We start from the raw sequence: 23,791 nt of genomic DNA on the forward strand, positions 1-23,791 counted from the left end.
CATGCTTCCAGCATCAACTTAGCATGCCCACAACTCACTAACCCCAACCTGGATGTCTTTGGGATGTGGGAGGAAACCATGCACCCTGAGGAAACCCACACAGTCATGGGGGGAGCGTACAAACTCCTTACAGACAGCAGTGGGAGTTGAACTCCCAACACTGGCACTGCAAATTGTTAAGCTAGCCTTTTCACTACCATCCCATTGAATACACTTTAAGTGTCTCAACAAGGGAGAGACAGGTGTTGGACAGAAATACAGAAAAGCAGGTGGCAGATTGGAAGCCCACCTTGAACCTTGGGCAGTTCTCTTTCCTTAGGCTGTCCGGACATACCGCTGTTAATCAGACCAGGAGACTGAAACCAGACCTCAACTCTGCCAACCTCTTCCAATTCAACTTCAGCCTGGGCTGCATTCATAAAATTAGCAGATAGTGAGAAGTCTGTCAGCTACAGTCACTATCAGCAGAGGATATAAGGAGAAAACAGAGGAATTAAAAGAAAGCCTCGTGGAACCTCAGCATTTTTAACAGTGTCCTGTTACCCCAGAGCACCCGTAAAGGCAATGGTGTAACTGTGAAGAGCAGCCACCTGGCCTCCTCCAGTACCTCCTGTGAGGTCTCACTATTACCACCGCCAAGGAGGAGGGACAGGAGCCTGAAGACCCACACTCAATCATTCAGGAACAGCTTCTTCCCCTCCGCCATCTTATTTGTGAACAGTCAATGAACCTATGAACACTACGTCACTATTCCTCTTTTGACACTATCTAGCTCTCCATCTATCCGGCTATCTATTTATATATTTATTTTAAACTAATAATAATTTTTATACACTGCACTGCTGCCACAAAATAACAGAATACCTAACATATTTCAGTGACAATAAAGGTGAGTCTGATTGTGGGGGTGCGGAGGAGATGTACCAGGCTGCTGCCCGGATCAGAGAGCGTGCCCTATGATGATAGGTGAGCTGAAGGAGGATGAGAGGTGTCAAGGTGACAAAGGCATTGATAAGAGCGCACAGCCAGGGGTGAAGGTGGAAATGGCTGATATCAGGGGGCATAATTGTAAAGTGATTGGAGGAATGGGAGAAATGTATAGGGGAATGTCAAAGATAGGCTTTTTACACAGAGTGATGAGTGTGTGGAACACCCTCCCTGGTGTGGTGATAAAAGCAGATATATTAGGGGGATTTAGAAAACTCTTAGATAGACACATGGATGATAGAAAAATGTAGGAGGGGAGGGTTAGATTGATCTTGGAGTAGGTTAAGAGGTCAGCACAACATTGTGGGCCGAAGGGCCTGTACTGTTCGATGTTATATTTTCTATCTGTGAGTAGCAGAAGACTGGAGAATCGGTAATGTTGTTCCTTTATTTAAAAAAGGCAGCAGGAACAGGCCAGGTGACTACCGGCTGGTGAACTTTACATCAGGGGTAGGGATACAGTACAAACGGAGAGCATTCTAAGGGATAGATTTGGTGCTCATTTGCAGAGGCAGAGGCTGGTCACGGATAATCATCATGGCTTTCTGTGGGGGGAGTTTAGTTTCACTCACTCGACTAGTTTTTTTAAAAGGTAACTAAGAAGGCAGACCAGTAAGTTCTCTGGTGACTCAATAGTAGTTGGGTGTATAAAGGGAGGATGAATACTGGGCCCTGGTGGAGGACCTGGTCAAATGGTGCAGGCTGAATCATCTGCAGCTCAACATCAGTAAGACAAAGGAGATGGTGATGGACTTTAGGAAAACTAAGCCTGCTATGCTCCCTGTTACTGTTGATGGTGAGGATGTGGATGTGGTGAGGACCTACAACTACCTGGGGGTGCACCTGGATGACAGACTTGAGTGGAGCACCAACACGAAGGCTCTGTACAAGAAGGGTCAGAGTCTCCCCTACTTCCTGAGGAGACTGAGGTCCTTTGGAGTTTGCAGCCCTCTCCTTCACACGTTCTATCAGTCTGTTGTCGCCAGTACAATCTTCTATGCAGTGGTGTGTTGGGGCAATGGCATCAATACAAGTGATGCCAACAGGCTCAATAACTGATTAGAAAGGCTGGCTCTGTTACAGGGGTCAAACTGGACACACTGGAGGCTGTGGTAGAACAAAGGACCCTACGGAAAATCCTGGCAATTCTGGACAATGTTTCTCACCCTCTGCACGTCACCTTGGCTGAACAGAGGAGCACTTTTAGTAACAGACTAAGACAACTGTGCAGCTCCAAAGGTGCTATACGAGGTCTTTCTTACCCTCTATAATGAGTCAGTCCAGAGCTGGTGAAGTGATGACCTCTTCCTGTTACATGGTTTATGGTAACTTACTTTTTATTCTTTCTATTTCTCTTCTAATATTTATATCTGTGCACTCCTAATGCTACTGTGATGTCCTTTGGGATCAGTAAAGATCGCCACCATCGTGCCAGTGCCAAAGCATTCCACTGCCACGGGCCTGAATGACTTCCGCCCAGTTGCACTCACCCCCATCATTGCAAAGTGCTTTGAGAGACTGGTTCTATCACATCTGAAATCCTGTCTGCCCACTACCCTGGACCCCCATCAATTTGCCTATTGCACCAACAGGTCAACGGAGGACGCCATCTCCACGGCACTTCACTCTGCCCTGACCCACCTGGACTGCCCCAACTCTTACGTCAGAATGCTGTTCATTGACTTTAGTTCGGCATTCAATACTGTGATCCCCTCCAAGCTGATCACCAAACTTCCCCAGCTTGGTATCAGCTCATCCCTCTGCAATTGGACCTTGGACTTTCTGACTAACAGACCCAAATCAGTTAAGTTAGACAACCTCTCCTCCTCCACTCTCACCCTGAACACCAGCGTGCCTCAAGGCTGTGTGCTGAGCCCTCTTCTGTACTCCCTTTTCACCTATGACTGTGTTCCTGTACACGGTTCTAACTCCATAATCAAGTTCACAGACAACACCACGGTGGTTGGTCTGATCAGAGGGGATGACGAAACGGCCTACAGGGATGAGGTCCAGCACCTGGTCATGTGGTGTGCCGACAACAACCTGGCCCTTAACACTCAGAAGACCAAGGAGATCATTGTGAACTTCAGGCATGCCAGGAGTCACACTCACGTCCCCATCTACATCAACGGAACTGTAGTGGAGTGTGTATCAAGCTTCAAATTCCTTGGTGTCCACATTTCCGAGGATCTCACCTGGTCCCTGAACTCCTCCATCCTGATCAAAAAGGTGCAACAGCACCTTTATTTCCTGCGGAGCATCAAGAAAGCTCACCTCTGTCCCAGGTATACTGATGGACTTTTACTGCTGTACCATTGAGAGCATACTCACCAACTGCATCTCAGTGTGGTATGGCAATTGTCCCGTATCAGACCGCAAAGCACTCCAGCGTGTGGTGAAAACTGCCCAGTGGATTATCGGCACCCAATTGCCCACCATTGAGAACATCTACCATAAACGCTGCCTGGGCAGGGTGAAAAGCATTATCAGGGATGCATCTCACCCTATCCATGGACTTTTTACTCTCCTCCCATCCGGTAGGCGCTACAGGAGCCTCCGCTCCCACACCAGCAGGCACAGGAAGAGCTTCGTCCCTGAGGCTGTGACCCTGCTGAACCTCTCATCACAGCGCTAAGCAGTATTGCACTATATTGTACTGTCTCAGTACTTTTATATTTGTGTGCTGTAGCACTTTTTTATTTGCAGTTATTTTGTAAATAACACTATTCTTTGCATTTCTGGTTAGATGTTAAATGCATTTCATTGGCTTTGTATCTGTACTCGGCAGAATGACAATAAAGTTGAATCTAATCTAATCTAATCTATCTACCTATCTAAACCACTCAGTTTACATGGTCGTGTCGATTGTATTGCATGGGGCATTTAAATAAGACCAAAAACAGTTTCTTTTTAATCCCAGAGGTGGTCTGTCCTGGGATTAGAGGACTGTGTTTGTGTTTGTGGCTGGGAGGGTGGAAAGGGGCTCATTTTGCTCCTGTTGTTGTGTTGTTCTGCTGAACATCGTGGACGTGCCATGTTGGCAGCTTTCCGACGCCCCCAGCTGTAATGATATCGTGCTATCCGCCTTGCTGCTGTGATATTTGGATAACGTGGAGAGTAACTGCTCACGACTGTAATGCCAAAGGTATTGGACTCCCTGAGATGGAGACCATCGCTATGGTTATATATTAATTGCAGTACTCTGAACATTAGTAAGATTACTCAGAACCGACTGATTGGACTGATAACATCAAGCATGTAGTGGTGATCACCGTAACACACACAAGATGCATTTCAGATTTCCAGCATCTGCAGATTTCCTCTTGTTTTAGTGCTGATTACAGGTTCACTCACACCCACGGAATAGAAATGGTTAATACAAGTCTTCTCATTGTTTGTTGGTTTACAAAAGCTCTAATAGTCATCTTAACCAGCCTGTGCCAGGAAGCAGTTGGTTGCAAAGCAAAGAATGTCAATTTTCTCAGAAAACAATTCAGAAGAGCAAGTTCAGCAGGAAGATGCACTGAGTGGAGGATAACTCACTACAGTTTTCATCTTCATTCCAATCCCTCCCACTCTATCATATCCAAAACGACAGAACCCCAGAACACTGAGCTGCCAGGCCTGTTTCTCCTGCAACCAAGTTTCACTAACGGTGACAATGTCATAATTCGACATGCTGATCCATGCCTTAAACTCATCCATCTTTTCTACAATACTCCTTACTTTGAAATATACACAGCTCAAAACATTACTCCCTCAATACTCAACCTTTTGACTTTGTAGGTAAGGCTTGACAACCCCTCCACCATCTGTTCAAGTGCTCTGGTTCCTATCCCCCAGCAACTCTAGTTTAATCCCCCCCTCCCCCGCCCCCATGCAGAACTAGCAAACATTCCTGCTGGGTTATTAGTCCCCCTCCAGTTCAGGTGTAAATTGTCCCTTCTGTACAGGTCTCACCTTCTCTGGAAGAGAGTCCAACGATCCAAACATCTGAAGCCCCCCCCCCCACCCCTTTTGCATCAACTCCTTAACCACATGTTAAACTGTATAATCTTCCTATTTCTGGCCTCACTAGCATGTGGCAATCCTGACATCACACCCCTGGAGGTGCTGTCCTTTAATTTAGCAGCTAACTCCTTGAGCTCACTTTGCAGGACCGTGTCACTTGTCCTACCAAAGTGGACAGCAAGCTCTGTCTGATCTCTCTCCCACTTAAGAATGCTGAGGACTCGATCCGAGATATCCCGGACCCTGGCACCCAGGGGGCAACAAACTTCTGCGAATCTCATTCTCGCCCACAGAGCCTCCTTTCTGTTCCCCTATCACCACAGCCCGCCTCTTCTCCCCCTTTCCTTCCTGAGTCACAGAGTCAGACTCAGTGCCAGAGACCCATCCACTGTGACTTTCCTCTGTTAGGTCATCCTCCCTCCCCAACAGTATCCAAAGTGATATGCCTGTTGTTGAGGGGGATGGCCACAGGGGTACTCTGCACTGGCTCCTTAACCCCTTTCTACTTCCTGACCCTCACCCAGTTTCCTGTGTCCTGCACCTTGGGTGTAACTGCCTCCCAGTATATCCTCTCTCGAATGATCTAGAGTTCATTCAGTTCCATTTCCAACTCCTTAACGCAGAGCGTTAGAAACTGCATCTGGATGCACTCTCCTCGGGACCATTGGAGCACTTGACACATCCCACGAGATGACAATTCCACTATTCTCTCTGGTATCCCAACTGCTCCAACTGTGCAATAAGAAAGAAAGAATACCTACGGGCTACACCTCTCCTCACCAAAGCCTCAACTCCGCACTCTAACACTGGCCCACTCCCACAATGCTCGCTCCACTTAAACCTCACTTATTTTTCTTCGTCCTTACCAAGTGCCTAACTCTGCGCAATCCAATGTCTCCTTGGGAACTGTGGTGTACAAGATGTGCTGTCTGCCCCCACTCGCTTCTTTCAAACTCTCTTTCCCTCTACACAATCCAATGTTTCCATGGTAACAGCTCCTTTGGTAGAGATATATCCCTAATCTCTATGCATGGCACGCAAAACAAAGTTTTTCACTGTAGCTGCATACATATAACAATGATAAGATACGATTAATTTTATTTGTCAAATGTACATTAAAACATTGAAAAATACCATGAAGTATGTCGTAAGCGTCAATGTCCGAGGATGTGCTGGGCGTAGCCCGCAAGGGTCTCCATGCCTCTGGTGCCAACATAACATGAGTATCTTGGCTCCAATAATTAAAGGCCATTCTCAAGTTTGAGTTTATATTTAAAAACAAATTCATTTGACTCTTGGAACAGATCAGTGTGCTGTGGGCAAGTCTACATTAAAGATTTAAAGAAAGTCATAAGCTTTCCAGACCAACGTTAAGGTAAATGGAAAATACAGTAACTGAAGGCAAATGCATGACTCAAAGTGCCTGGCCTAGTGCAAGTTTGCTCACTATAGGTTTAAACATCAATGATGAAAGTGTTTGCTGGTAAACCAGTTTACCAATTGTTCCAACACAGACAGCCCCCACAAACACCAATACGGAAGTGATTGTCTACCCTGGCTTGTATTCATTTCAGTGTTCTCGGTGGGGCTGGCGAGCTCGGCAGTGATTACCCATTGGTAGTGCCTTTGAGAAAGTGATGTAGACTGCCTTCGTGAGTCACGGACATCCTTCCGGTGAAGGCGCTGACACGCTGCAGCTGGGGTCACGCTCCAGGATGCTCATTCAGGGATAAATGTCAGGAGGACTTCTTCACAATACTGTCTGGAGATCAGGCAGCCATGGCGTTAGGTTTCTGCAGAAAGCTTGTTGCTGAGCCACACACACCCACACCACCAGGTTCAGGAACAGTTATTACCCTTCAACCACCATGTTCTTCAACCAGAGGGGATAACTTCACTCAACTTCACTCACCTCTTCACTGAACTGCTCCCACAACTCATGGATTTTTCATCTCATATTCTCAATACTTATTGCTAATTTATTGTTATAATTAATATTATTTCTTTTTCATTTTTCTGTATTTGTGCAGTTTGTTGTCTTTAGCAAATTGGTTGTTTGTCCATCATGTTGGGTGCGGTCTTTCTATTGTGATTCTACTATGTTTCTTGTATTTATTGTTAATGCCCACAAGAAAATGAATCTCTGGGTTGTTTATGGTGGGCACGTGGCCAAGTGGTTAAGGCATTGGACTAGCAACCTGAAGGTCATGAGTTCGAGCCCCAGCCGAGGGAACGTGTTGTGTCCTTGAGCAAAGCACTTAATCACACACTGCTCCGCGACGACACTGGTGCCAAGCTGTATGGGTCCTAATGCCCTTCCCTTGGACAACATCGGTGGCGTGGAGAGGGGAGACTTGCAACACGGGCAACTGCTGGTCTTCCATACAACCTTGCCCAGGCCTGCGCCCTGGAGAGTGGAAACTTTCCAGGCACAGATCCATGGTCTCACAAGACCAACAGATGCCTGCTTTATATATGTTTTGATAATAAATGTACTTTGAACTTTGACATTTGAGCTCTCTCTGCTCAGTTCTGGTGCATCAGCCTAGATATCTGCCATTCATGTGGGACTGGAAACTACAACTTTGTGACTCAGAGGAAACTGCCATTCGCCAAAGCATTGTGTGCCAATGCTTTGGCGAATGGCAAATTCCTCTGAGTCACAAAGAAATCATGGCAGGACCATTGCCTGGTAGCCTAGTGGCTGGTGTAATGCTATCATAGCACCAGCAATCGGCATTCAATTCCTGCCACTATCTATGTTCTCTCCAAAATGGTGTGGTTTCCTCCGTGTGCTCTGGTTTCCTCCCAAATTCCAAAGAGGAACAGGTTAGGTATGTCTTTGATTCGTAAGTAATGGGCATGGAAATGTGGGAGCACTCGCAGGCTGCCCCAGCACATTCTCGGACTGTGTTGGTTGTTGACACAACTGACACATTTCACTGTACGTTTCAATGTTCTGATGACAAATAGAACTCATCTCTTTAAAGAATGCAAGCATAATAAATTTGCAAGTCTGTAATTACGCAAATCTCATTTTCTTTTCCTGCAAGTTTAAAATGAAAGCTCAAGCTGTGTGACCCCATTCCAGTACTGGTGTGTCCATTGTGCTGTTATCTACTTCCTGCCTTTTGAGTTATCGCCACATCAGCAGCCACAGAACTCACAATAATAACCCAAAGCCTTTCGCCTCAGAAGCATCTTCGAGCAAAAGAAAAGGTGTGTCTGATGGTGATTTGATTAGTTTGCATTGAGGTGGGGAAAGGAAATTGGGGGCCTTGATTCCATCAAAGTCTCGTCTGAAATGCTAAAAGAAAAGCAGTGATAGTGTGCTGGAAAAAAGGGGCAGGAAACCCACAGTAATGCTGTTGAATCTATCCAACTCTCTTTTAAAACCATGGGCACATTTAACATCAGTCAGGAGCTGATGGTGGGTGGGTTCTCACTGGCAAACAGCGCCTGCAACGTGCAGGGAGATGGACAGAGCGGGGAGACGGAGCGGGGAGACGGAGTGGGGAGACCATGCTGGGAGACGGAGCGGGGAGACGGTGCGGGGAGACGGAGCGGGGAGATGGTGCGGGGAGACGGAGTGGGGAGACCGTGCTGGGAGACGGAGTGGGGAGACGGTGCGGGGAGACGGAGTGGGGAGACGAGCAGCCACACAAGCATCAGACCTGCCAGTCTCCCCACAGAATGGGATGTGTCAGGTCTGCACAGGCAGGCACCTCCCAGTCTCCAGCCAGCTCTCACCCACAGTCCTTGTTCACTTGTTGGATCAGCCAGCCTCAACCAGGCTCTATAAGGCACTCGTGAGACCACACTTGGACCACTGTGTGTAGCTCTGGGCTCCTTATTTTAGAAAGGATATACTGACATTGGAGAGGGTTCAGAGAAGATTCACGATAATGATTCCAGGAATGAAAGGGTTACCGTATGAGGAACGTCTGGCAGCTCTTGGGCTGTATTCCCTGGAGTTCAGGAGAATGAGGGGGGATCTCGTAGAAACAATCTGAATGTTAAAATGCCTGAACAGCTTAGATATGGCAAAGTTATTTCCCATGGTAGGGGATTCTAGGACAAGAGGGCACAACTTCAGGATTGAAGGACGTCCATTTAGGACAGAGGTGCGGAGAAATTACTTTGTCAGAGCATGGTAAATCTGTGGAATTTGTTGCAACGAGCAGCTGTGGAGGCCAAGTCGTCGGGTGCATATAAGGCAGAGATAGATAGGTTCTTGATTTGCCAAGGCATCAAAGGGAATGGGGTGAAGGCAGGGGAGTGGGGATGACTGGAAGAATTGGATCAACCCATGACTGAATGGTGGAGCAGACTCAATGGGCTGAATGGCCTACTTCTGCTCCTATATCTTATCGTCTTATTGTCTTATTAACCAGCTGCTCCTGGCCTTCAGTTATCTTGTGTTAAGTATCTGTTCTCTCTTGTTTTGTGGCCCTATGGCGTGTTATTTTGCAGTTTATTCGTAAAATATCATTTACTGTTAAATGATATTTAGAGTCAAGTCTCCTCCACACTTCCTGAGAGGATAGGTGACCCAGCAGAGTATGCTGGCATGAAGGAAGTTGTCCGTCGACAGGAGCACGCGATCCTGAAGCAGCAGGAAGCTATTGACCATCTGTTTGCCACGCTCAGCCAACTCTCCATCTCGATACAGCAACCCCTGCAGCGGTCTACCTCCTCCCTCAGAGACTCGTATTCTGCTGCCTGAAAGCTGTTCTATTTCTGGACCAAGTCTCCTCTGCACCTCCTGGCGTGAAGTGGCTAGCAAGGTCAGAGGGGATTACACAAACCCTGAACTTGTACATGAATTGAGATGCCTGCCGACTCATTTACAATCTTAAATGTTTCTTCCCCCAGGCAGTCAACTTGATCAACCATTCCAGTTAGCCTCCCCACCACCCTCCTCTATCTATTGCCCCTGTCACTGCACTGCACTGTGAACACTTTAAAGCACTGTTTATAATGCTGTTTACCTTGTAAATAGCTGGTATTTATGCATATTTCATTCCATTTATTGCTAACCTTATGTAATTATTAGAGTGTGGAGTCACCCCTACCAGCCCCTCGAGCCACACTCCCCAGCAATCCCCCAATTTAATGCCAGCCTAATCATGGGACAATTTTCTATGTCAAATTACCCTACCAACTTGTACGCCTTTCTTTTCAAATCTTTTTATTATTATTATTATTCAAAATTAACACGAGTACATCAAAGTAAGCAACACTTACAATGTCTCAAGAAAATAAAACATTATTTTAAAGATTGAAAAATTTTTGGTGATAATTTAAAAAAACCCTACTAAGCAGAAAAAGCGGGGGAAAAATCCCGTTAGGTGTTCAACCCCGGAGCCATGCGTCATACAAAAAGCTTCTAAAAGTAAACATCAAACCACCAGCAAGAAACATATGTACCAAAAATTTACAATTAGATCATGGAGGAAATCTATCAATTAACTCAAATGAAAATAATGAGCAAATGAACCCCATCTTTTCTCAAAATCAAATATAGGTTCAAAGCTTCATCTTCTAATTTTCTCCAAACTAAGACATAGCATCACTTGAGAGAACCATTGTGACAAAGTGGAGCCGATGTATCCTTCCAGTTCAACAAAATGGCCCTCCTAGCTATCAATGTAACAAATGAAATGACATGTTGCTCAGACACAGAAATACCATGAATACTTTGAGGAATTATTCCAAAAAGCACAGTTAATTTATTAGGTTGTAAATTAATTTTAAGTGCTTTAGAAATTGTTGAAAAAACTGACTTCCAGAACTGTTCCAGTATAGAACAAGACCAAAACATGTGTCAGTGTAGCTGTCTCCGTTTTACATCTATCACAATAACTATCAACATTAGGGAATATTTCAGACAATCTCTCCTTTGTCAAATGGTAATGATGTACAACTTAAAATTGAATCAGTGAATGACTAGCACAGATCGAAGAAGAGTTAACCAGCTTCAGAATCCACGTCCAATCCTCCGTCATGAAAGTCAAATTGATTTTCTTTCCCCAATCTTGTTTAATCTTAAATAAAGGATGCTTATCCCATTGTAATAGTAAATTATAATTTTTTCCAGTAGAACCCTTCATCAAAGGGTTCATATTCATAATAGTATCTAACAGGTCAGCATCTAATATGTAAGGAAAATTACTTAAATATTTTTGTAAAAAATGGCTAACTTGAAGGTGTTGTAAAAAATGTGAGTATGAAACAGAATATTTATCAACTAATTACGTTTTTAAGCCTTCTTTGAGTGATCCGATTTTTTTACTTTGGAAAAATAAAGGTATTAATTCTTTTTTGGATTTATTTAAAGAAGATAGATTGATGTCTTTTGAACAGCTTGTACGTCTTTGGACTGTGAGGAGTAACCAGAGCACGCGGAGGAAACGCGCTGTCACGGGGGACACATGCAAACTCCTTGCAGGAAGTGGTGGGAATTGAATCCATGTCGAATGTACTGTAAAGTGTTGTGCTAACCACTACACTACCGTGCCAAATCATATCATTGTAATTGTTGAATGTTGTTGTGTTTCGTTGCAAGTTGGAAGTTGATCCTTAACTTGACACTGCCTCTCAGAATAACCCTTCAGCCCGTTTCCACAACAACCCCCAGATCCTTCTGTTCGCTTCCACACCAATTCCGAACGTAACTTGCCGAGATTTCAGATACTGGGTCAGACAGTTTAAACCATTTTTTACAATGTAGTTTACATTGTAAATACGTGCCGCTATATTATGTAAACATGCACAAAATGAACCCCAGGGTCGTATATGGTGACATATACAGGTTGACCAACGATTTTCCAGAAACTGATGGTTCGGCACCTCGTTTAATTTGGATGATATTACGAGACCTAGTTTACTGGGTGGCCACCAGATGCAACAGTGTGAAGCACGCACAGCGCCATCTCTGACGAGACTCATTTTGACAAAAGCACACTTTTAATTATTTACATTGCCGTTGTTGGTGCTAGTCCCAATATTTTGTGCTTACTTACATAAACTTAACCCTAGCCATGGCTTCTAAGATAAGTGCCTTGATGTTTGATACTGTGCCTGAAGAAAAGCTGGACCATGATTTTACAGGATTTCGTGTACAAAGGAGAAAGTAGTTATCCATGATTTGCCTGCGTATGCCAAAAAGTGCTTTCAAAGCTATAGCAAACAGTCTTAATGAAAAGAAATCTTCCATGAGGAGGTGATTGTCGATAATGAGGCACGTGTTGTGCATCACCTAACGGACAGGGAAATTACAGGCCGCGATCATAAAAGTGAAGGTGGCAGCCATGATGATGAAACAAATAAAACTGAAAGGTTTACTGTTGGCAAGTTAATTGAGTTGTTGGGGGAATTAATCAAACGGTTAGAGAAACGTATCTTTATGATTGAACAAGAGCTAATGAGTTTTTATTTGATGCAAGAAAAATTACACGGGGAGAGATCAAAACACATGGGACAACTTCGCCTGGATGAAATGTTTAAAAAGACAACAAGAAAGCAATGTTCTTTGTAAGCACAGTAATTAATACATTTGCATTGAATTTTTGTTTAATTAATAATCCCTTTTAAGCTTCTGCAGTCCATTTTTGCCTTTATTATTTCATGACCTCTTGTAATCCAACAAAATCGTTAATCTGGCAAGACTCAGGAACCAAGAGTGCCGAAAGATCAGTTGTCAACCTGTGTGTACTTAGATAATTAATTTAATTTGACTTTGAATTTTATTCCATATCTGTACTTTACCCTCTAACTTTATTCTTTATAATGGTTGAATGTTGTTTTTGATACAAACTGCACCCTGACCAACAACACCACAGCAAATTCCTAATGCATGGAAATGTATCTGGGGAATAAAGACCATCCTCAATCTTTGACTTCTGAGGACAGTTAAGAGTCAACCATGTTGCAGCAACGAAAGGAAGATCGCAGCATCTGCATTTACTAAGTGTCAACCGCGTTGCTGTGTGCTAGAGTTGGATGTTGGCCAGACCAAGTAAGAATGACAGTTTTCCTTCCTTCCCTGACAAACACTGGTGGGCTGGATGAATTTGGAACATCTGCCTCTGACTCATTAAAACAGCCCTCAAATTTAACTCAGTAGCATGGCCGCAAAGAAACCATAACCCTGTTTTATTTATCTGTTTGTCACACACATTCAGTGGCCACTCCATTAGGTACACCTGCTCGTTAATGCAAATATCTAATCAGTCAATCGTGTGGCAGAAACTCAATACATAAAAAACATGCAGACACGAGCAAGAGGTTCAGTTGTTGTTCAGACCAAACACCAGAATGGGGAAGAAATGTGATCTAACAACTTTAATCATGGAATGATTGTTGGTGCCAGACAGGGTGGTTTGAGTATCTCAGAAACCACTGATCTCCTGGGACTTCCATGCACAACAGTCTCTAGAGTTTACAGAGAACGGAGTGACAAACAAAAAATATGCAATGAGCAGCAGTTCTGTGGGTGTGAATGAGAGAGGTCAGAGGAGAATGGCCAGACTGGTTCAAGCTGACAGGAAGGTGACAGTAACTCAAATAACCATGTGATCTGCAGAAGAGCATCTCTGAACACACAACACTTTGAATGTTGAAATACATAAATAGATAAATATATATATATAGAGAGAGAGAGAGAGACAGAGAGGGAGAGAGAATAGAGAGAGAGGGAGGGAGAGATAGATAGCGAGAGGGAGAGCGAGAGATATGCTTATTTTGATAATAGATTTATTTTGACTTTGAGTTACAGCCTTACAATTAAAAGTTTAGTACTTCTTTCCATGTTGCCAATAACTTCAGTGTTGCCTAGAATTTGAGTGCTGTTAACAGAAATTCACTGAAAAGAAAAAAATCTATAAATCTCCTAATCGAACAGTTTAACAGTGAACCAGTCGTAATCAAGTCAAATGTCAAACCCATATGGTAGTGCCCACCCACCAGCAACAGAGAGCAACCATGACTACAACTGGTCAAGTACAGCCTCTCTACACATTTCACGATATCAGTTGAAACATCAAGAAAACGCAAACACTCTTTCCATCTGTCCAAAGAATATTCTTACCCAACAGGGTTTAGCTGACACTTTCTGTCTTCCCTATAGATTTAACAGCCTATATCATATTAAATTCTGACTGAATTTTGGTGGAACATTTCATTTGTAAGAACTAAATAGGGAGAAAAATACAGCCTATGGTAATGAAGTCCTGATGAAGGGTCTCAGCCTGAAACGTTGGCTGTTTATTCTGGGTTTCCAGCATCTGCAGAATTTCTTGTGTTTAAATAAGATTAAAATAATATTAAAAATATCTGACAGTACACCACTAAAAGTCAATTCTGCACTAGATATTAAACTTCTGTTTGCATTTTCAGAATTTTAAAGGTCTCGTGGTGTACATGTAAAACAATTATTGCACAGGGAATTTGTTTATGCTACAAAGCGACTCACCAACCACTGTACCTTGTCACTTAGATTTCGAGGAGAACGTCGCTCAGTCTTACAGGGTGCAGGAGGTAGAAACGCTTGCTATATTTAGCTAGATAACTATTGAAGACTGAGAGGCTTAAAGACTGATTGGCATAAGTTAAATGGGTGAACCGTTTCTGTCTGAGCTGCTCACGTTGTGGTTAAGCTTTGAAGAAACAGTTGGAAAAAGGCAGTCTGTGCCAGCAATGGCAACCAATGTAGTCAAATGTCACTAGGTTAGATACTCCAAATATACAAAAATATTTGCCTTTCTATCTGCAGATTTATCTTTTATTTTACAGAGATATTCCAGTGCACATAAATAAATTTATTATACTGTTAGACTTTTGCAGATGCTCATCTAATAAGATAACCAGGTTCTTGCACATTCCCAGAAACAATTGATTCTGGGACGTTGAATCAGGAGAACAGAGATTCGCACTCACCTTCCACCAAACGTTTTACGGAGAGGATATTGGATTCCGATGGTTTCTATTGTCCTGTCCAAGCTGCTGGTGGAAGGTTGAAAATCTTCACTGGGGATAACTCTCTCACTGAAACTGAACTCGTTTTGAAATGTTTCCGGTTGCTGTTTCCTCTTGGTTTCAAACGACCCACCAATCTCATCCTTTCATATTTATAAAGTTTGACAGCTCAAATCATAGTTCACCCCACAACTTTTGTTTTGCTAATTGGGGTCCTGAGCCCGGGGATCTGGGCAGAAATCCCCATCCAGTACTCCGGAGGCAATGAGAATTCCCAAAGTATCAACGGCAGTTTTCTTAATCGGAGTGTTTCCACCCAAGGGAAAAGCATTAGTACAGGCTGTTGTTTAGAAATAAGAACGTTAAAGATGATCTTTATTTGTCACATGTACATCGAAACAGTGAAATGTCTTGTTTGTGTCAGCAACCAACACAGTCTGAGGATGTGCTGGGGGCAGCCAGCGAGTTTTGCCACGCTTCCAGTGCCAACACAGCATGCCCACCACTCACTAACCCTAACACAGCACCCCCACCACTCACTAACCCTAACACAGCATGCCCACCACTCACTAACCCTAACACAGCACCCCCACCACTCGCTAACCCTGACACAGCACCCCCACCACTGACTAACCCTGACACAGCACCCCCACCACTCACTAACCCTAACACAGCACCCCCACCACTCACTAACCCTAACACAGCACGCCCACCACTCGCTAACCCTAACACAGCACGCCCACCACTCGCTAACCCTAACACAGCACCCCCACCACTCGCTAACCCTGACACAGCACCCCCACCACTGACTAACCCTAACACAGCACCCCCACCACTCACTAACCCTAACACAGCACCCCCACCACTCACTAACCCTAACACAGCACGCCCACCACTCACTAACCCTGACACAGCACGCCCACCACTCACTAACCCTGACACAACACGCCCACCACTCACTAACCCTGACACAGCACCCCCACCACTCGCTAACCCTGACACAGCACCCCCACCACTCGCTAACCCTGACACAGCACGCCCACCACTCGCTAACCCTGACACAGCACGCCCACCACTCGCTAACCCTGACACAGCACGCCCACCACTCGCTAACCCTGACACAGCACGCCCACCACTCGCTAACCCTGACACAGCACGCCCACCACTCGCTAACCCTGACACAGCACCCCCACCACTCGCTAACCCTGACACAGCACCCCCACCACTCGCTAACCCTGACACAGCACGCCCACCACTCGCTAACCCTGACACAGCACCCCCACCACTCGCTAACCCTGACACAGCACGCCCACCACTCGCTAACCCTGACACAGCACGCCCACCACTCGCTAACCCTGACACAGCACCCCCACCACTCGCTAACCCTGACACAGCACGCCCACCACTCGCTAACCCTGACACAGCACCCCCACCACTCGCTAACCCTGACACAGCACGCCCACCACTCACTAACCCTGACACAGCACCCCCACCACTCACTAACCCTAACACAGCACGCCCAGCACTCACTAACCCTGACACAGCACCCCCACCACTCGCTAACCCTAACACAGCACGCCCACCACTCGCTAACCCTAACACAGCACGCCCACCACTCGCTAACCCTAACACAGCACCCCCACCACTCGCTAACCCTAACACAGCACGCCCACCACTCGCTAATCCTAACACAGCACGCCCACCACTCGCTAACCCTAACACAGCACGCCCACCACTCACTAACCCTGACACAGCACCCCCACCACTCACTAACCCTAACACAGCACCCCCACCACTCACTAACCCTGACACAGCACGCCCACCACTCACTAACCCTGACACAGCACCCCCACCACTCACTAACCCTGACACAGCACCCCCACCACTCACTAACCCTGACACAGCACGCCCACCACTCACTAACCCTGACACAGCACCCCCACCACTCACTAACCCTAACACAACACCCCCACCACTCACTAACCCTAACACAGCACCCCCACCACTCACTAACCCTGACACAGCACCCCCACCACTCACTAACCCTGACACAGCACGCCCACCACTCACTAACCCTGACACAGCACCCCCACCACTCACTAACCCTAACACAACACCCCCACCACTCACTAACCCTAACACAGCACCCCCACCACTCACTAACCCTGACACAGCACCCCCACCACTCACTAACCCTGACACAGCACACCCACCACTCACTAACCCTAACACAGCACGCCCACCACTCACTAACCCTAACACAGCACGCCCACCACTCACTAACCCTAACACAGCACCCCCACCACTCACTAACCCTAACACAACACGCCCACCACTCACTAACCCTAACACAACACGCCCACCACTCGCTAACCCTAACACAGCACCCCCACCACTCACTAACCCTAACACAGCACGCCCACCACTCGCTAACCCTAACACAGCACGCCCACCACTCACTAACCCTGACACAGCACCCCCACCACTCACTAACCCTAACACAGCACCCCCACCACTCACTAACCCTGACACAGCACGCCCACCACTCACTAACCCTGACACAGCACCCCCACCACTCACTAACCCTAACACAGCACCCCCACCACTCACTAACCCTGACACAGCACACCCACCACTCGCTAACCCTAACAAAGCACGCCCACCACTCGCTAACCCTAACACAGCACGCCCACTACTCACTAACCCTAACACAGCACGCACACCACTCACTAACCCTAACACAGCACGCACACCACTCACTAACCCTAACATTCCCACCCGTGGCTGACGAGAGAAATTAGGGATAGTATCAATTCCAAAGAAGTAGCATACAAATTAGCCAGAGAAAGTGGCTCACCTGAGGACTGGGAGAAATTCAGAGTTCAGCAGAGGAGGACAAAGGGCTTAATTAGGAAGGGGAAAAAAGATTATGAGAGGAAACTGGCGGGGAACATAAAAACGGACTGTAAAAGCTTTTATAGATATGTAAAAAGGAAAAGACTGGTAAAGACAAATGTAGGTCCCCTACAGACAGAAACAGGTGAATTGATTATGGGGAGCAAGGACATGGCAGACCAATTGAATAATTACTTTGGTTCTGTCTTCACTAAGGAGGACATAAATAATCTTCCAGAAATAGTAAGGGACAGAGGGTCCAGTGAGTTGGAGGAACTGAGCGAAATACATGTTAGTAGGGAAGTGGTGTTAGGTAAATTGAAGGGATTGAAGGCAGATAAATCCCCAGGGCCAGATAGTCTGCATCCTAGAGTGCTAAGGAAGTAGCCCAAGAAATAGTGGATGCATTAGTGATAATTTTTCAAAACTCGTTAGATTCTGGACTAGTTCCTGAGGATTGGAGGGTGGCTAATGTAACCCCACTTTTTAAAAAAGGAGGGAGAGAGAAACCGGGGAATTATAGACCGGTTAGCCTAACATCGGTGGTGGGGAAACTGCTGGAGTCAGTTATCAAGGATGTGATGACAGCACATTTGGAAAGCAGTGAAATGATCGGACAAAGTCAGCATGGATTTGTGAAAGGAAAATCATGTCTGACGAATCTCATATAATTTTTTGAGGATGTAACTAGTAGAGTGGATAGGGGAGAACCAGTGGATGTGGTATATTTGGATTTTCAAAAGGCTTTTGACAAGGTCCCACACAGGAGATTAGTGTGCAAACTTAAAGCACACGGTATTGGGGGTAAGGTATTGATGTGGGTGGAGAATTGGTTAGCAGACAGGAAGCAAAGAGTGGGAATAAACGGGACCTTTTCAGAATGGCAGGCGGTGACTAGTGGGGTACCGCAAGTCTCAGTGCTGGGACCCCAGTTGTTTACAATATATATTAATGACTTGGATGAGGAAATTAAATGTAGCATCTCCAAGTTTGCGGATGACACGAAGCTGGGTGGCAGTGTTAGCAGTGAGGAGGATGCTAAGAGGATGCAGGGTGACTTGGATAGGTTGGGCGAGTGGGCAAACTCATGGCAGATGCAATTTAATGTGGATAAATGTGAAGTTATCCACTTTGGTGGCAAAAATAGGAAAACAGATTATTATCTGAATGGTGGCCGATTAGGAAAAGGGGAGGTGCAACGAGACCTGGGTGTCATTATACACCAGTCATTGAAAGTGGGCATGCAGGTACAGCAGGCGGTGAAAAAGGCGAATGGTATGCTGGCATTCATAGCAAGAGGATTCGAGTACAGGAGCAGGGAGGTACTACTGCAGTTGTACAAGGCCTTGGTGAGACCACACCTGGAGTATTGTGTGCAGTTTTGGTCCCCTAATCTGAGGAAAGACATCTTTGCCATAGAGGGAGTAGAAAGAAGGTTCACCAGATTGATTCCTGGGATGGCAGGACTTTCATATGAAGAAAGACTGGATGAACTGGGCTTGTACTCGTTGGAATTTAGAAGATTGAGGGAGGATCTGATTGAAACGTATAAGATCCTAAAGGGATTGGACAGGCTAGATGCATGAAGATTGTTCCCGATGTTGGGGAAGTCCAGAACGAGGGGCCACCGTTTGAGGATAGAGGGGAAGCCTTTTAGGACCGAGATTAGGAAAAACTTCTTCACACAGAGAGTGGTGAATCTGTGGAATTCTCTGCCACAGGAAACAGTTGAGGCCAGTTCATTGGCTATGTTTAAGAGGGAGTTAGATATGGCCTTTGTGGCTACAGGGGTCAGGGGGTATGGAGGGAAGGCTGGGGCGGGGTTCTGAGTTGGATGATCAGCCATGATCATAATAAATGGCGGTGCAGGCTCGAAGGGCCGAATAGCCTACTCCTGCACCTATTTTCTATGTTTCTATGTTTCTAACACAGCACGCCCACCACTCACTAACCCTGACACAGCACGCCCACCACTCACTAACCCTAACACAGCACCCCCACCACTCACTAACCCTGACACAGCACCCCCACCACTCACTAACCCTAACACAGCACGCCCACCACTCGCTAACCCTAACACAGCACCCCCACCACTCACTAACCCTGACACAGCACGCCCACCACTCACTAACCCTGACACAGCACGCCCAGCACTCACTAACCCTGACACAGCACCCCCACCACTCACTAACCCTGACACAGCACCCCCACCACTCACTAACCCTAACACAGCACCCCCACCACTCACTAACCCTGACACAGCACGCCCACCACTCACTAACCCTAACACAGCACGCCCAGCACTCACTAACCCTGACACAGCACCCCCACCACTCACTAACCCTGACACAGCACGCCCACCACTCACTAACCCTGACACAGCACCCCCACCACTCACTAACCCTGACACAGCACCCCCACCACTCACTAACCCTGACACAGCACCCCCACCACTCACTAACCCTGACACAGCACGCCCACCACTCACTAACCCTGACACAGCACCCCACCACTCACTAACCCTAACACAGCACCCCCACCACTCACTAACCCTGACACAGCACGCCCACCACTCACTAACCCTGACACAGCACCCCCACCACTCACTAACCCTGACACAGCACCCCCACCACTCACTAACCCTGACACAGCACGCCCACCACTCACTAACCCTGACACAGCACGCCCACCACTCACTAACCCTAACACAGCACCCCCACCACTCACTAACCCTGACACAGCACCCCCACCACTCACTAACCCTAACACAGCACCCCCACCACTCACTAACCCTAACCATATATGGCTTTGGACTGTGGGAGGAAATGGTGCACCACGTGGTCACAGGGGAACATACAAACTCCTCAGAGGCAGCAGTGGGAATTGAACCTGGGTTACTGGGACTACTGTAAAACACTGTGCTAAACACTATGCTACCATTCCACTCCCTCCATTCAGCCATGCCCTCCGTGCTGATTAACAGTGAACTCCCTGTCTAAACCCTTCTCCGAGCACTGAGCCCATAGTCCTGCAGGCTATGGTTCTGGCCCAGGTCCTGGTGTTATTTAAATATAACAAGTGTTTCTATCTCCTGCAGCCTGTCAGTGAGTGAATTCCTGACCCCACTGTCCTCTTGGTGAACAAAGTATTCCCTCATCTACTCTCTAATCCACTCCTCCATCGCTTTAAATCAACGTCCATTATGTCACCACACACAAAACACTGGAGGAACTCAGCAGGTCAGGCAGCAACTATGGAAATGAATAAACAGTGGACATTCCAGGATGAGACCCATCACCAGGACTGGAAAGGAAGGGGAAAATGATCCTATCAGATTCTTTCTTCCTCAGCCATTTGTCTTTTCCACTTATCAACTCCCAGTTTCTTACTTCATCACCACTCCCCCACCCACCTGGATTCACCTAACACCTAGTTTGTTCTCCTCCCCCTTTGTGTGTGTTGCTCTGGATTTCCAGCCTCTCTTGACCTTATCCCTTTATATCACACTGTTTTTGACCCCTCTGCCAAAGGAATTACAACTTTCCTATTTATTTTAACCCTTGCTCCGCCATAATTTCACACACATTGCCACAGCAGCCTTTTCCCAAGAGAAGAGAACCCCAGCTTATTTAATCTTTCACCCCAACTCATTTTTCCAGTCCTGTTGACATCCTCGTAAATCTCCTCTGCACTCTGACCAATGCCGTCTTGTCTCTTGTGAAGTGGTGCCCAGTACACATCTCTGCAGCTGTGGTCTAACTGGTGTTGCGTTTAGCATAACCACTTTACTCTTCCATTCTGTGTCACACGCAGAGTCCAGGGCCAAGATCTGGAGGCCTGAGGTGGCCTGTGCTGGGGTTCGAGGTCTGAGGTAGCCTGTGCCGGGGTTTCAGGCCTGAGGTGGCCTGTGCTGGGGTTCGAGGTCTGAGGTAGCCTGTGCCGGGGTTTCAGGCCTGAGGTGGCCTGTGCCGGGGTTTCAGGCCTGAGGTGGCCTGTGCTGGGGTTTGAGGCCTGCCTGTTTGAGGGGCTGGGAGGGAGGGAGGGAAAGGGGCTTGTTTTACTGCTGTCTGATATTGTTGGTGTTGTTATTTAAAAGTTCAAAATGAATTTAACATCAAAGTGCATATATGAATTGAAATGAATTTACTTACTTACATCCCCCTACATACATGATGATTAAAAATCTTTACATTATATCTTCGTCTAAATGTGCAATATGCAATCTATAGTAATTTGTAATAAATAGTATGTACAACAGGACACTCAATATAACATAGAAATACAATTGTATCAGTGTGATTTAATCAGTCTGACGGCCTGGTGGAAGAAGCTTTCCCGGAGCCTGTTGGTTCTGGCTTTTATGCTGCGGTACCATTTCCTGGATGGTAGCAGCTGGAACAGTTTGTGGTTGGGGTGACTCAGGTCCCCAATGATCCTTTTTACACACCCGTCCTTGTAAATGTCTGGAATAGTGGGAAGTTCAGAACTACAGATGCGCTGGGCTGTCCGCACCACTGTCTGCAGAGTCCTGCGATTGAGGGAGGTACAGTTCCCACACCAGGCAGTGATGCAGCCAGTCAGGATGCTCTCAGTTGTACCCCTATAGAAAGTCCTTAGGGTTTGGGGAATCATGCCAAACTTCTTCAACCGACTGAGGTGAATATGTCACTGTCTGTTATGTTGGGACGCCGTTTTCTTTATTTTTATTCCGAGATACTGCATGGAACAGGCCCTTCGAGTCCTTCAAGCCGTGCTGCCCCCAATTTAACCCCAGCCTAACCATGGGATAATTTACTATGACCAGGTAACCTACCAACCGGTAAGTCTTTGGACTGTGGGAGGAAACCAGAGCACCTGGAGAAAAGCCACATGCACTCAGGAGGGAGTAGATAAACTTGCTTACAGAAGATGCCAGAATTGAACTCTGAAATTTAACGCCCTGAGATGTAAATGGGTGGAGAAACGGTTTGGGGGGGGGGCGGATGAGGGGAAATCAGGGGGAGAAAGAGGAGGGAGTTAACATGAACCAGAATATCAGGTAACCAAGAGTTGCCAGATTAGCAGAGTTCACCAGTGCTAAATTTAAATTCTGTGTCACCGGTGTGTGGGGTGTCCAGGGAGGGGCAGCACCTCTGATAAAGAGGTTTGTCCTGTCCATTCTGGGACAGCTCACTCACCTTTGGTCCCCACCGGACACTCACCTCTCACAGCTCGGTACACCACTTCAACAGGCAGCTTAAACCAAGTGAGGGCAGCCGGTAGACCTCATACCCCAGTGAGACAGTGACACGCCTGTCCCAGAAAGCGTAGTCATCTCCAGCGGACTGGGCAGATGAGATCTACAGTGAGAGCCAACGGCCAGGAAGGTGGAACTGCAATGCTCTGTGGAGAGCGAAGGGCACGATGAGGCACAGAAGACGTCGTGGTCATCCAGTGCAACAGGGAAGCCTCCAGTTTGTGATGACTACTCGTACCACCGGGCCTGGAATTCTGACTGAAAGAGTGGAACTGCCCCAGTGCGGTGGCATTTACACTTTACAAACTCTCCTGCACAGGTTTCCTGTCATCGTTGGATACGTTGGACAATCACCACAATATCAATAATGGTGGTCATGAAACTCTTAGCAGCCCACAGCTGCTTCACTAGGGAAGATACCTGACCTATCATTGTCACCAGATGCTAAAATCCAACCCACACCGTTAAACTACTAACGTCAAGTGGTAATGAAACCAGCGGTGATCGAGGTAGTGGTAACTGTCAAACCTCTCCCCGCTAGTCATAGAACCACGGGAACAGGGCTTTAGCCTATCTAGTCCGTATTGACCATTTTGGGGAAGATGGATATAAAGTCCAGCGCAAAATTCCTGGTCCCGTGCTGAGAATCAGGTTTACTATCACTGACACATGTCAGAAATCTGT

At 46.6% G+C, this 23,791-nt stretch overlaps 1 protein-coding gene across 4 annotated transcripts in view; it reads right to left on the reverse strand.

Annotated features, from left to right (window-relative positions):
* Nucleotides 1-15,043, reverse strand: part of LOC134360101 (proteinase-activated receptor 2-like) — a 52,979-nt gene extending 37,936 nt beyond the window's left edge. For 2 of the 4 annotated variants that reach the window (XM_063074182.1, XM_063074180.1), the window contains exon 1: nt 14,938-15,043. The gene's annotated coding sequence lies outside the window, so the exon portion shown is untranslated. Of the gene's footprint in view, nt 1-14,473; nt 14,599-14,937 lie in introns of those variants that run through there. The other 2 variants (XM_063074183.1, XM_063074181.1) reach the window with 1 other exon arrangement.
* Nucleotides 15,044-23,791: the final 8,748 nt, after the last annotated feature.

The sequence above is a fragment of the Mobula hypostoma genome, chromosome 21, assembly GCF_963921235.1.
Source record: "Mobula hypostoma chromosome 21, sMobHyp1.1, whole genome shotgun sequence".
Lineage (NCBI taxonomy): Eukaryota > Metazoa > Chordata > Chondrichthyes > Myliobatiformes > Myliobatidae > Mobula > Mobula hypostoma.